This window comes from Chrysochloris asiatica, unplaced genomic scaffold (genome assembly GCF_000296735.1).
Source record: "Chrysochloris asiatica unplaced genomic scaffold, ChrAsi1.0 scaffold00364, whole genome shotgun sequence".
NCBI lineage: Eukaryota > Metazoa > Chordata > Mammalia > Afrosoricida > Chrysochloridae > Chrysochloris > Chrysochloris asiatica.
The window spans coordinates 1,507,321-1,520,344 of record NW_006408882.1 but is presented as its reverse complement, the minus strand read 5'-3'; the positions used below and the strand labels follow the sequence as shown (position 1 = coordinate 1,520,344).

The following is a 13,024-nucleotide window of genomic DNA, read 5'->3' as shown; positions in this document are numbered from 1 at the left end:
GGCCTTGTGATTATCAGTCCAGTGCTTATCCTACAATGCCTCAGAAACCCTATACAGAGTTCCTATGAATTAGAATGGACTCAGTGGCAGTTTGTTTGTTTTAGGAACTCTGGTAGCACCATGGTTAAGCATTTGGCTAACTGAAAGGTGAATAGTTCAAACCCACCATCCACAGTGTGAGTGAAAGATGTGCTAGTCGGCACCCATAATGATTATAGTCTTGGAAAACCCACGATGCAATTCTGTTATCAGAGGGCCACTATGAGTGGGGATGATAGCCCTGGGTTTGGGGATTTTGTTTATTTGTTTCTGTGTTTTTAACACAAAGTAGGAGCCTGGGTACAGGGAGCCTCAAGGCTGGCAGTTGAAGCCATCAGCTAATCAATCTATGGAAGAAAGATGAGGAGGCTGTCTGCGGCTCCTGTAATAACTTACAGCCTCAGAGATGCTAAGGAGGAGTCCACTCTGCTTTATAGGGTCCCTGTGAGTTGGAATCAAGTCTGGGTAGGTAAGAGCCTAGGTGGCACAAATTGTTTACAATCGACTTCTGACTTGAGAGTTGTTGGTTTGAACATAGCCAGAAGCTTCATGGAAGAGAGCCCTGATAAGCTGTTCTCCCCTGAGATGACAGCCATGAAAACGCTATGGGGTGGTTCAGCTCTGTAACACATGAACTCACCATGAATTGGAGTTTATTAAATGACAGTAGGCTAAGTCCATACTGTTATGAAATAAGAATTACTTATAGTTTACTAAGCCCTTTACAAACCGGGCTGCTAACCTCAAGGTGGGCAGGGGGAGAAAGATGAGGCTTTCTGCTCCCGTAAAGATTCACAGCGTCGGAAACCCTGTGTAGGGTCACTATGAGTCGGAACTGACTCCACGGTACTTAACAACAACAACAACAACAACAACAACTTGAATTTATTTCTGGGCTCCCCAGATTCTGTCTCTGAGACAAAAGATTAGAGTTGTTTTTGTTAAGTATCAAGTTGGTTCTGACTCATAGGGGCCCTGTACAGGATTTCCGAAGAGTGGCTCGTGAGTTTGCACTCGACCTTGTGGTTCAAAGTGACCTTATGGTCCAGTGCTTATCCTACAGCGCCACACCAAGATTAGAGTGCATTTAGTTTATTTGGAAAGGAGCTCTGGTAGAGAAGTGGTTCTGAATCAGGCTGCTAACCTCAGGGTCAGCAGTTAAACTATCAGCTGTTCCACAGGAGAAAGATGAGGCTTTCTGTCTCTGTAAAGATTTACAGCCTCAGAAACCCTGAACAGGGTCACTATGAGTCAGAATCGACTCCATGGCATACCACCACCACCAGTTTGTTTGGAAGATCATTCCAGAAGTGTTGTTAAGGATTTATGGAGGGGAAAAGAAGAAGGAAGTCAATGAGCAGAGTCTTTACACAGGCTCCTCCTGTGTGCAGTTGAAACCCAGTTCTCTTGAAGTGAAACAGTTCTCTTGCAGTGAGACAGTGCAAAACACTGAGATAGGCAAGGGAGAGACTTGGATGAGATTTGAACTGGTATGTTATTTGCAAAGATAAGTGATTGGCTCTCTTGAGTTTTCTGCTAAGCAGTGAGGAAGCTGGGTTAAGTATCCATGATCTCCTATCAGTCATTGACTGGAATTTCGGGTGATATGTCAGGGCTATGAAAAGCAAGTCAGTTTTAAATTTCACCTTAATTGAGTTAAAACAATCATCTCATTTATGAAACCATATTCTGTGCTTAGTTTTGATTGTTTTAACTTTGTTATTGGTAACTTGGGTAAATCAATTTTACCCCACATCAGCCTAGTTGAAAATTCAGCAATTTTATAATCTCACATATGCTCAATTTAGATATATTTGTAATATACATATTGGCAATTCAATCCTATCAGCTGCACCGAAGGAAAAAGATGAGGCTTTCGGTTCCTATGAAGATTTAAAACAAACAGGAAAAAAAAAAAAATGCACTAACTTTGCAAATGCCAGTTTTGAATTTAAAACTTTAATCAGCAAGATGCAGGTGTTAGGAATATTGGAGCTAATCTTTTCATTACACTTCTAATTCAGATCTTATGCTAAGGTTCATTAGAGAAAATGGTATCGCTCATCTGTTCTTGATTTCCCTGGAACTTGGTGTAATTGATCTTTGCTTAGATTGTCATTGAAAATTCACATGGTTTATCACAAGACTACTGAGTGTATTCAAGGCACCCTTGTTGCAAAGTGAATTATGAGACTTTCAGCAGTTTGAAACCACCAGCTGCTCCGTGTGAGAAAGATGAAGCTTTCTGCTCCTATAAAAAGTTACAACCTCAGAAACCCTATACAGGGTTGCTATGAGTCTGAAGAGATTCAGTGGCATACAACCACCCCCACTTCTGAGTGTATTCATGTCACCAAGAAAGTCTAACATACTATGTCAACACATTCTTTGAATTTGTAATGGGTACATCAGAGTCTAATATACCACAGAGTTGGTGGTTCAAGCCCACTAGCTTCTCCATGGAGAAATATGAGGCTTTCTGGTCCTGCAGAGATGAAGTCTCAGAAACCCTGTACAGGGTCATTGTGAGTCAGAACTGATTTGATGGCACTTAACCAGAACAACAAATGCATGGCAATGTGTACAATGCTAGGAAGACAAGGCAGATGGTATCAGCTTCAGCATTTGTAACCTTGTTTGAGTCAAATATATATCTATTTTTTGTATCCAGTGACTAAGCTGACACCAAGGAGGGCTGGTGGAACAGTGTTCAACCGAAAGGTCAGTGGTTGGAACCCACCAGCCCTCCTCTAGAGAAGGAATCTGCAGTCTACCTCTGAAAAGACTGTGGTGGTTGTTAAGTGCTGTTAAGTCAGTTCTGACTCATAGTGACCCTGTATAGAGTTTCCAGAGTGACTGATGGGTTTGAAACACCAACCTTCCAGTTAGCAGTCCAATGCTTATCCTATAGCACCACAACAACCTTTAAAATCCCAGCAATTGTATTATTAGGTTGTTATGAGTCACAATTAAGGAGTTCTCATAGTGTAGTGGTTATGAGTCGGGCTGCTAATCTCACAGTCAGCAGTTCGAAACTACCAGTGGTTCCACAGAAGAAAGATGAGGCTTTCTGCTCCTATAAAGATTTATAGCCTTGGAAACCCTATACAGGTTTGCTATGAGTCGAAACCAACTACATAACCACATAACCACCACCACCATGAGTCATAGTTGGAGTCCTGGTGTGGCACTGTGGGTTAATGCGCCAGACTGCAAGGTCAGTTTGAACCACAAGGCCGGTGGTTCAAGCTCACCAGCTGCTTCTTAGAAACACTATACAGTGTCGCTATGGGTCAGAACTGACTTGACAACACTTAACAGCAACAACATGAGTCATAATTGACTCAACAGCAATGAGTTGGTTTTTTCAGGCTGACACTTTAAGCTATGAGGTTGACACAAAAGGGGACCATCCTACTTCTAATTCTCTGACAAAGAAAGAAGTTTAGCCAGAATGCTCCTTGGAGGCCAGGATGGCGGACTTCCTCTTTCATACTTCTGACACATTATCAGGAGGGACCAGTCCCTGGAGAAGGATATCATGTTTCATAAAGTGGAGGGTCAGAGAAAAAAAAGGAAGATTGCCAGCAAGATGGATTGGCACAATGGTGACAGCATTGTCCTCAGGAGTAGCAGCGATTGTGAAGTTGGTGTAGGACTGAGCAGTGTTTTTTTCTGTTGTGCATAGGGTTGCTATGAGTCCATACTGACTCGATGGCACCTAACAACAATTTTGTTTTGCAGTAGTGGATAATGTACTTTCTAAAGAGAATCTCATTTGGAGCTATCCTAATCCATAGACTAGTTTCTAACAATGTTGAACTTGAAAAGTGTAATTTAAAATGCATACTAAAAGTGTGGTTCATGACAGCATTGGCAAACCCTGGGATTGTTAGACATGAGAAAAATCCAGGCATCTTCTCACACCTAGTGGGTATGAATCTGCAGCTCAACATGATTCCCCAGGTATGCAAAGCACTGGAAGAGATCCTTTCTCCTGAAGAGTTTTCTTCATTTCTTTGTGAGTTCACCTACCAGCTTTGCAGTTACTTGATCTGCATTCCATGGGCATGACCTTTGTTCAGGTCATGAAAGCCCAGCTACCCACTTCTTCTGAACCATTGTGACATATTCAAGTTACAATAATATAAAGCTATTCCAAGAGGACTTACTACCTTAACATCTAGACAGAAGACATGCAAAGTAGACCTGTTTGACTGGATTATAAGAGATTCAAGGAAAGAAAACAATGAAAGATCAGGAAAGAAGAAAATAGAATAATAGAAGAGAGAAGAAAAGAAAAAGAGAGAGTGAAAGACTTTAGCAGGTTCAGATTTCTGTTTTAGCTAAGGCATCAAGATGTAATAGATGCCACATTTCAAAGGGAAGTGTGAGTTGCTGATTTACTAATGAGGTACTTGAAAACCAGTAACATGACCCTGAATTCCTCACCCACACTGGCGGCATGAGAAAGTTAGAAATCACTGAAGAGAAGAAGAAAGGAGCTTTAGGAAAAATGACTGGAATACTGTAAATATCCTGTCCAACCCTCCCACCCTACCAAGTAGGGAAGGAAGGGATGCACTTTCTCCTTCACCTCGAATCAGGAGGCCCCTTTAGAAGAATCACTAAGCTTAATCTCGGTACCAACTCAATGGCACCTAACAACAACAACAAAGCTTTCTGTGTGTCCCCCGCTTGATGCCAGACTCCCAACTAAAGAGTCTCAATGATCAGCTGCGCAGGAGAAGTGACTGCACTGGGGTAAGAAGAGGCTGTGATTTTTGTCGTCTGTGGTTCCGTCACGTGAAGGATCTTAACTAGGAGGGTGGCTGGCCAAGGCAAGCAGCTCTCAGTGGAAAGAAGCTAAAGATACCACTTGGTGCTGAGGGTCTGAGAAAGGAGTGAAGATATGGGTTTCTCTTTAACGGCTATCGAGGAAGATAGCTTTCCAGTGCTGGGCTGTAGAGGTAGGATTTTAGAAGTGTCTCTAAAGAACCCATGAAAAATTTCTGTGATAGAACAGTCTGCTCAAAATTCCTTAGTGGTCCTGTGGGAGAAAGACGAGATTTTTCTGCTCCCGTAAAGATTTACAGCCTTGGAAACCCTACACAGGGTTGCTATGAGTCAGAACCGACTCCACGGCACTATACTTCCATGAGTTTTGATTGTGGATCCAAGCAACTTCAATCTTTTCTTTTCAATAAAGATCTTTTCTATCTTTATTGGTTCAGCTGTGAGGATTTTTGTTTTCTTTACATTCACAGTGTAACCTTGTTGTTTTTGGCTGCCGAGTCAATACCAACTCATAGTGACCCTATACACGACAGAACGCAACACTGCCGGGTCCTGCACCAACCTCACAATCACTGCTACGCCTGAGCCCACTGCTGCTGCCACTGTGCCAATCCATCTTGTTAGTGATCTTCCTCTTTCTTTCCGACCCTCCACTTTCCCAAACATGATATCCTTCTCCAGTGACTGTCCCTCCTGAAAAAATGTCTGAAGTAAGGCTTCCAGGGAGCATTCTGACTGCTTCTTCCAAAACAGATTTGTTTGGTCTTTTGGCAGTCCCTAGTACTTTTATTACTCTCCTTCAATACCATAACGCAAATGCATCAAATGTAGCTTACACTGTATAAAACTTTGTGAGGTTCTGTTATCTTTAGTACTTTGTCATTTTCTCTTTTTAATCTTCTGATTCCATGTAGCCATATCAGGAAAATCCTTAACATAATAATGGTCTATGTGTTAACTTCCAGGATTATGGGAAATGAGAGCTATGGGGTCATGAGAATCCACATTGGAGTCAGGATGTGCTGAGAAGACATTCTATCCCCCTCCCCAACCAAGGATGAAAGCTCATGGTGGCAAAGACTAAGGGTTTTTAAAGCAGACTAAATTTTGGCAGAGCTGAGAGGATGAAAAGGAGAATTTGTATTGTTGACCTCAGTGTGGGAATGGATGGTCCCATATAAGATTGTTCAAGCATTCCAAAGAAAATGCTAGCACCTGGATTATAGTAAGAATAGAATCCCTGATCTGTCAACTCTCTCATACCCTCTAGCCCACTAATCTGATCTTACATATCCTAGGCTACCAGGCCCTCCAATTTCAGCCCTTTTGTGGCCTACACTGCCTACATTGAAGCTCATTACTCGAATCCCTTATTCTTTAAAATTTCCAAATTCCTAGCAGAACTTCTTAAAGTTTTGCCCGGCTCCTTCCTGGCAAAACCCTAAACATGGACCCGTGTCCTAAACTGCTTTCTCCATTCCATCCCCTGGGCTGATTTACAGAACATCATTCAATCATGCAGTTGGTCCATGAAAAATTCATAGACATCAGCCCCAGCTGTACCTTGGTGGTGCTCAGCAGTGTATCCATTGGGCAGCTTGCCTGTTCCCTATGGAACTGTTCAAACCTTTACGGCTCTCAGGGCCCCTGAGAATTAGCAAAAATACCCCTTCCTCTGGCCCTGTGGGTAGTGCAAATTTGCTCACAGGCGTTAACCAAAAGGTTAACCTAGAGGCATCTCAGAGAAATGCCTGGAGATCCACTTTTGAAAACATAGCAATTGAAAACTCTAGTTCTAGTCTGGTTCTAGTCTAACCACATTGATCCAAGCTAGATGAACTAGCAACTGGTTAACCAGTTGCTTCTTCCTCTAGATAATTTACTATTGCCCAACTTGGACAGCTGTGCCTTGAGGTTGGAGACTAAAGGGAGCGCAGTGTGGTGAATTTTTGAATATATCTCTTCTAATCATGTCTTTTAAGGAGCTCTGGTAGTGTAGTGGTTACTAATCGGGCTGCGAACCTCAGGGTCAGCAGTTTGAAACTACCAGTTGTTCCATGGGAGAAAGATGAGGCTTTCTGTTCCCGTAAAGATTTAGTCTCGGAAACCCTGTGTATGGTTGCTATACTTGGAACTGACTCCATGACACATAACAACACAACAACAACAATCATGTCTTTATTGTTGTTGTCAGGTGCCATTGAGTCGGAACCGACTCATAGCGACCCCATGCACAGCAGAACGAAACAATGTCTGATCCTTTGTAGCTCTCACCAAATGACTATTTTTCTGAGGGATTCAGGTTAGAAAAGGTGGAGGAAGATGCTGATAGGATTATGTGGTTCAGTTGTGAGTGATTTTTAACAGGGCTAATTGTGATTATAAAAACTTGGAAATCTAATGAGGGGCTTGGAGAGTTTTACTATCCTGCTGGGTATAAACTGAGCCATCTTGGTGATGTGAGTGGATTGTAAGTGACTTTGCCTGAGTGACCAAGCTTGCCTCCATCTGACCTCCATCCAGTTCATGGGACTCCAGTTGGTGGTCTGACCTGATTTCCCAGTTCCCACAGTCTTGTGAGTCAACAGCCTGATTCTTCATGAGTGAGAATCCTCCAGACTGATGTCTGAACTGCAGATTTGGAACTTGCCAGTCTGTGGCTCTATAGGATCAATGCTGGACTGCAAACTAGAAGGTCAGCAGTTCAAACCCACCAGCGGCTCCTTGGAAATCCTATACAGGGTTGCTATGAGTCAGAACCGACTCAATGGCATTAACAATAACAACAACATAGCACTTAGGAGCACTGGTGTGGTGCAGTAGTATAAGCATTGGACTTCTAACCTCAAAGTCGGCAGTTCAAACCCACCAACCACTCCTTGGAAAGCCTATATCAGGTTGCTATGAGTCTAAACCTTAACAGCAACAACATAGTGTTTTAGGAAAGTGCGTTGTTTAACCTTCACCTCATAGAGTACAAGCTTCTCTAGTCCTACTAAAATAAAATATTGTTGCACGGGGTTTCCAGGTCCCAGGGAGAAGAGGCCCTGACTGCATACATAAAGGTGTGCACAGTCTTGCCCATTCACAATGTCCCCACCCAGACTCTGGCCCCCACACTATCGGCAGTCTGCACATTCTGTGCCATTTCTACCCCAGCTAAAGAAAACTGCCAGGTGTGGAGTCTGGCAGGCAAGTTTCGAGTCAGGCTTCTGAGGGTAAGAGAAGAAACCTCAGATTCTCCGAGCATGATTAAAGCAGGCAACAGCCATGCATGCATGTGTGTGCACATGTGCACCAGTGAGAACATACATGTGAACTCTCCCAAGTATGTGCCTGGCTTGTGTGCAGTATGGGCTTACATAAGAGAAGCATCTCCTCTGCTCTTCTAAAACTTGACCAAGAGGTCAGCATCCCTTGAGTTCACATATTGGTATAAATGAGTACATGGCACCTTTGGGCAGTAAACCGCCCAGGCACCTGTCCTGTCAGCTCTGACCATGGTCTCCTCAAAATCCTTGCACTGTTTTCATCCCTTACATCGCTAGAGTTTAAAAGGAGCTCTGGTAGCGTAGTGGTTACGAATCAGGCTGCGAACCTCAAGGTCAGCAGTTTGAATCTACCAGCTGCTCTGAGGGAGAAAGATGAGGCATTCTGCTCCCGTAAAGATTTACAGCCTCGGAAACCCTGTACAGGGTCACTATGAGTCAGAACCGACTCCACGGTACATAGCACCACCACCACCACATTGCTAGAGTTTGACTTTACTTTCATTAACAGAAACCTCCTTAACTCTCTGCTCCGTACCTGCATGGCTCTGGGGGCTAAAGCACTGAACCGCAAGGTTGATTTGAACCACAAGGTCGGTGGTTCAAACTCACCAGCCACTCCTTGGAAACCCTATGAGTTGGAACCTACTCAAAGGCACAACAATGGCAGCCAGCAAATAAAGCCACATTTGTGCCTTTCCTTTGTCTTTTTGCTTTACTTTCAAGGCATAAGATCTTTTGTTCCAGGTAATGATCCCTATACTCTGGTTTTGATACTTTGGTTATCCCCCCTGCTCTGATTTCTTCACATCATCATCTCTATGGACTTTCCTGTTGTCCCATATATACCTATTTCATCCCATAAATGCTTTCAATTGGCCCCAAAGTCTCTTCTAGAATAAACTTTTTCCCTTCTTGAATAAACCTCTAGAAATTCTCTAGAAAGAGAATTTCAACTCCTGTTTTCCTGTCTACTCTAACTACACTCTGGCTTCCACCTCTATCACTTCCCTTAATGTTCCTTCACAAGGGTCATGAGTAACCTCCACATTGCTTTCTCTGCTGGCTAATTTTTATTCCTTATTTCCCTGGACTGCTCTTTAAATCTCACACTGATGGTCACTTCCTTCCCAAGGAACCCTCAATGCTGTTAGCATCCATGGTACTTTCCTATACAATCTATCAGGCAATGAGGCCCATGGTCACTGTCACTGCCTGGAATGAATCATCCCATTCAGTGTTTCTTTCTGGATAGCCCATGTACTCCCAAGGCCAGGGAGACCCATCTGTAACCATCTGTGGTCCCATATTGAGCATGGACTGGGTTTGAGGCAGTCTTGGGACATCTTAGGTAAGATAACTAGTAAGCAAAATAGTGAGGGGAGGGAAGAAGGGAAAACTAGGGAAGTTGAGGGAGAAAATAAAACATGAAGCATATATTTACTAAGAGGTAAAGATGACAATTGGAGAGTTAGAGACAGATGTCTCAGTTCCTGCATTTACAATCCCTAGTTCTATTTGGATAAGAGCCTGGCACTTGCTTCTACTTTATTTCAGTAAGAGCACTTTGATCCATAAAATACATTTATTGTGTATTAGACTAGTATTTACATTAAATTTCTGTTGATTGCAATCAAGAGAGGTTTTCTAAGACCAACACCTTGTGCCTTGTAGAGTTTGTTATCTGAAATGTACATTTGGGGACATTACTGGTCCTGAGCCATGTGGTTTCTCACTATAATTCTCTCTTGCTTTTTACTGAGCACATTCATAACAATATTGAATTGTGGATCTGGCAGGAAATGGTCTGAAGCAGTTTTCCTGGAGACCGTGTGTCCATGAACCATAACTCGATGTGGTGATCTAGTGGCTTAGACAGCAGTTATGGGCACCATTAATAAGGATCACAACCCTCTTTCACTGAGCACCTGGGCAAAATTAGTGTGGAAATATCTAACTGAACGATACAAAGTTTTCCCACCATCCCTTAAAAACGACAACAAATGCTTGCGTTGATGGTGGTATTGTAGGACCTCTGGTAGTGATTGTCTGCTAACTGAGAAGTCAGCTGGTGAAACTCACCAGTCACTCTGGAGAAGAAAGGTGTGGGAGCCTGCTTCTGTATTATCTGAGTGACGTTCTACTCTGTCTTCGCAGAATCGTGTTGGTGGTAGTGGATTCGGTAATCATTAAAAGATCAAATTGCCAGGTTCTTGGTGATTGTAATCAGATGGTAGGTTCCATCTGCAGACCTCAAAAGACTCATTTCATTGTAAATTATGACAAAATTCCTGAACATTTGAAGTCTTCGTTCAGCATGGAAACATGTCTGTTATGTTTAACTGTTATCCACCATTATTACCAATCTAGTCTCCTTTCCCTCCTTCTTTCCCTCAGGCATACTCATCCCGGTATACCCCACACCATACAAATTCGTTCACTGCCATATACTTTCCTTGCTTTTCCCGTAATCCTTCAAGACTCAAGTGAAGTTCCTCCTTCTTCACGAAGCCTTGCCCAGAGCCTCCAGATAAATCCAGTTGGTCATTTTGGAATTCCTCTAGTCGTTCTCAAAAAGTGGGCATTTTTCCCTCCAAGGAATATTTGACAATATCTCATGACATTTTTTATTGTAATAAGTGGTGGGGTGCCACAGGCACCTATAGCATAGAGGCAAGTTTGTTGCCAAACACCCTACAGTGCACAACACAGAATTATCCAGCCCAAATGTCAGTTAGTGTTCTTCAGTGCTATAGAGTTGGTTCTCACCCACAGCGACTTGTATAGGATTTCCAAGCAACGGCTGGTGAGCTTGAACCACCAACCCTGTGGTTCAAACCAACTTTGCAGTCTGGCGCATTAACCCACAGCACCACACCAGAACTATATCAATAGTGTTGAGAAACTCTACAGTCTAGTCTGACTTTAGCAACACTATCATTTGATTATTAAGGTGTAGCATCATAGGGCGGAAGGAGCCTTTACGAATCTATCCATTGTCCCAACTACATGGGTAAGAACCCAGACCTGGAGGGAAACTGTGGAGAGTCACTGAGCACCTCGTGTTGGCAGGGCTGTGTTCTCTGGCCTTGGGGCCTTTGGCCAGTTCCATTTCATTATGCTGTTTCCTTTCTCCTAAGGTTAGCAAGGTTTGTTGTTGTTAGATTTTATGAGTCAGTTCCCACCCATAGTGACCCAGAATAGGGTTTCCGAGGAGCAGCTGGTGAGCTTGAATCACTGACCTCTGCAGTTAAAACTGACTTTGCAGCCCAGCTCATTAATTCACATTTTGTGACTTTCCCCTCCAACCTCTTACTTTCAGCTGAGCACTAAGAACAGAGCATAGAGTTGTCAGATCAAAACATTCCTAGATTTTGCAAAATGCCATTTGATTTCCCTACAGACATTTTAAAAAAAGAAACCTGAAGCTTATCTTTTGGATGGAATCTCTTAAAACAATATATAACTACATCTAAATCACAGAAAGAAGGAATAGTACAGAGACTTTTTGTGGAAGTATTTCAGCACTAATTAGAGTAAATACTAGGCAAGTGAGTCTCGCACATTTAATTTATGGTGATACAAACTACCACCTTTGCAGCACAGAAGAAAACAGGAAAGGTCCCGCTGAAGGGAATAATTAACTATATTCTTACTGAGAAAATGGAAAAAGAAAACAAAGAAATGACAGCACATTGAAATTTGATTCCTATTAATTCTTGTTTATTTATAACCCATTCCCACAGATAACATTAAGCAATTTTTGCTATGGTGGTGGTGGTTATGTGCCACGGAGTAGGTTCCGACTCATAGTGACCCTGTATAGGATTTTGGAGACTATACATCTTTATGGGAGCAGAAAGCCTCATCTTTCTCCCACGGAACCGCTGGTAGTTTCAAACTTCTAACTGTAAGATTAGTAAGATTAGCAGACTAACTTGTAACCACTATGCTACCAGAGCTCCTTAATTATTGCCACAGAATTTAAAAAAAAGCAAGGTTGAGCATAAAATGACAGATTAAGATAGTCTATTAAAAAAGGTAAACTGATTGACTAGTATCCTGCATTCCCCAGGCAGAAAAGTCTAAATCGATTTGACATCACCAAACAACACTGATAAAATGAAGGGTAGTGGTTTGGACCCACCCAACAGCATTGCACAGGACAAACCTGGCAATCTCTTCCATAAAGATGGTTGCTGTTGTGTGCTGCTGAGTTGATGCTGACTCCGAGCCACCGGGTAGTTCAGAGTAGGGTTTTCAAGACTGTATGATTTAGAGGATATTGCGCGGTCTTTCCTCCCATAGAACATCTCGTCAGTAGGAACTTCAGTCCTTTCAGTTAGCAACGGAATGCTTAATCATTGAGCCACCAGGGCTCCTTTTCATAAAGATTACAGTCAAGACAACTCTATGAAGCAGATCTACTCTGTAATACATGGGGTTGCCCTGAGCCAGACTGAACTCCTTAGCAATGGGTTTGATTTGTTTGTTTTTATTTTTACAACTAGGAATCCCTGGATGGGGCAAACGGTTAACATGCTGTGATAGCTAAGGTTTTGTGTCAACTTGACTGGGCCAGGATTTCCAGTGGTTTGGCAGTTGAGATGTGGTCATCTCCATGGTGAAATCTAATACAGTGTAGTTAATAACTCTATGATGATTGGCTTGAAGCAGCAATCAATTGAAAGGATGCTTCCTTGGAGGTGTGGCCTGCTTCCAATATAAAGGACACTCAGGCAAAGCCTGCTAGCGTTTCTGCTGGTTGTCCTCTGGCTTGTCCGCCAACCTCGGGTTCTTTGGACTTGAGCTAGTGGCCTGCTCAATTATCTGTCTGCCTTCCAGACCTGCCTGCTGATCGTGGTCATCTGTCCTGGACGTGGGACTCACCCAGTTCTACAATTGTGAGCCATTTCTTT

At 42.8% G+C, this 13,024-nt stretch overlaps 1 pseudogene; it reads left to right on the top strand.

The window, feature by feature from the left end:
• The window catches only part of LOC102829164, an 18,273-nt pseudogene that overhangs the window by 993 nt on the left and 4,256 nt on the right, over positions 1–13,024 (top strand).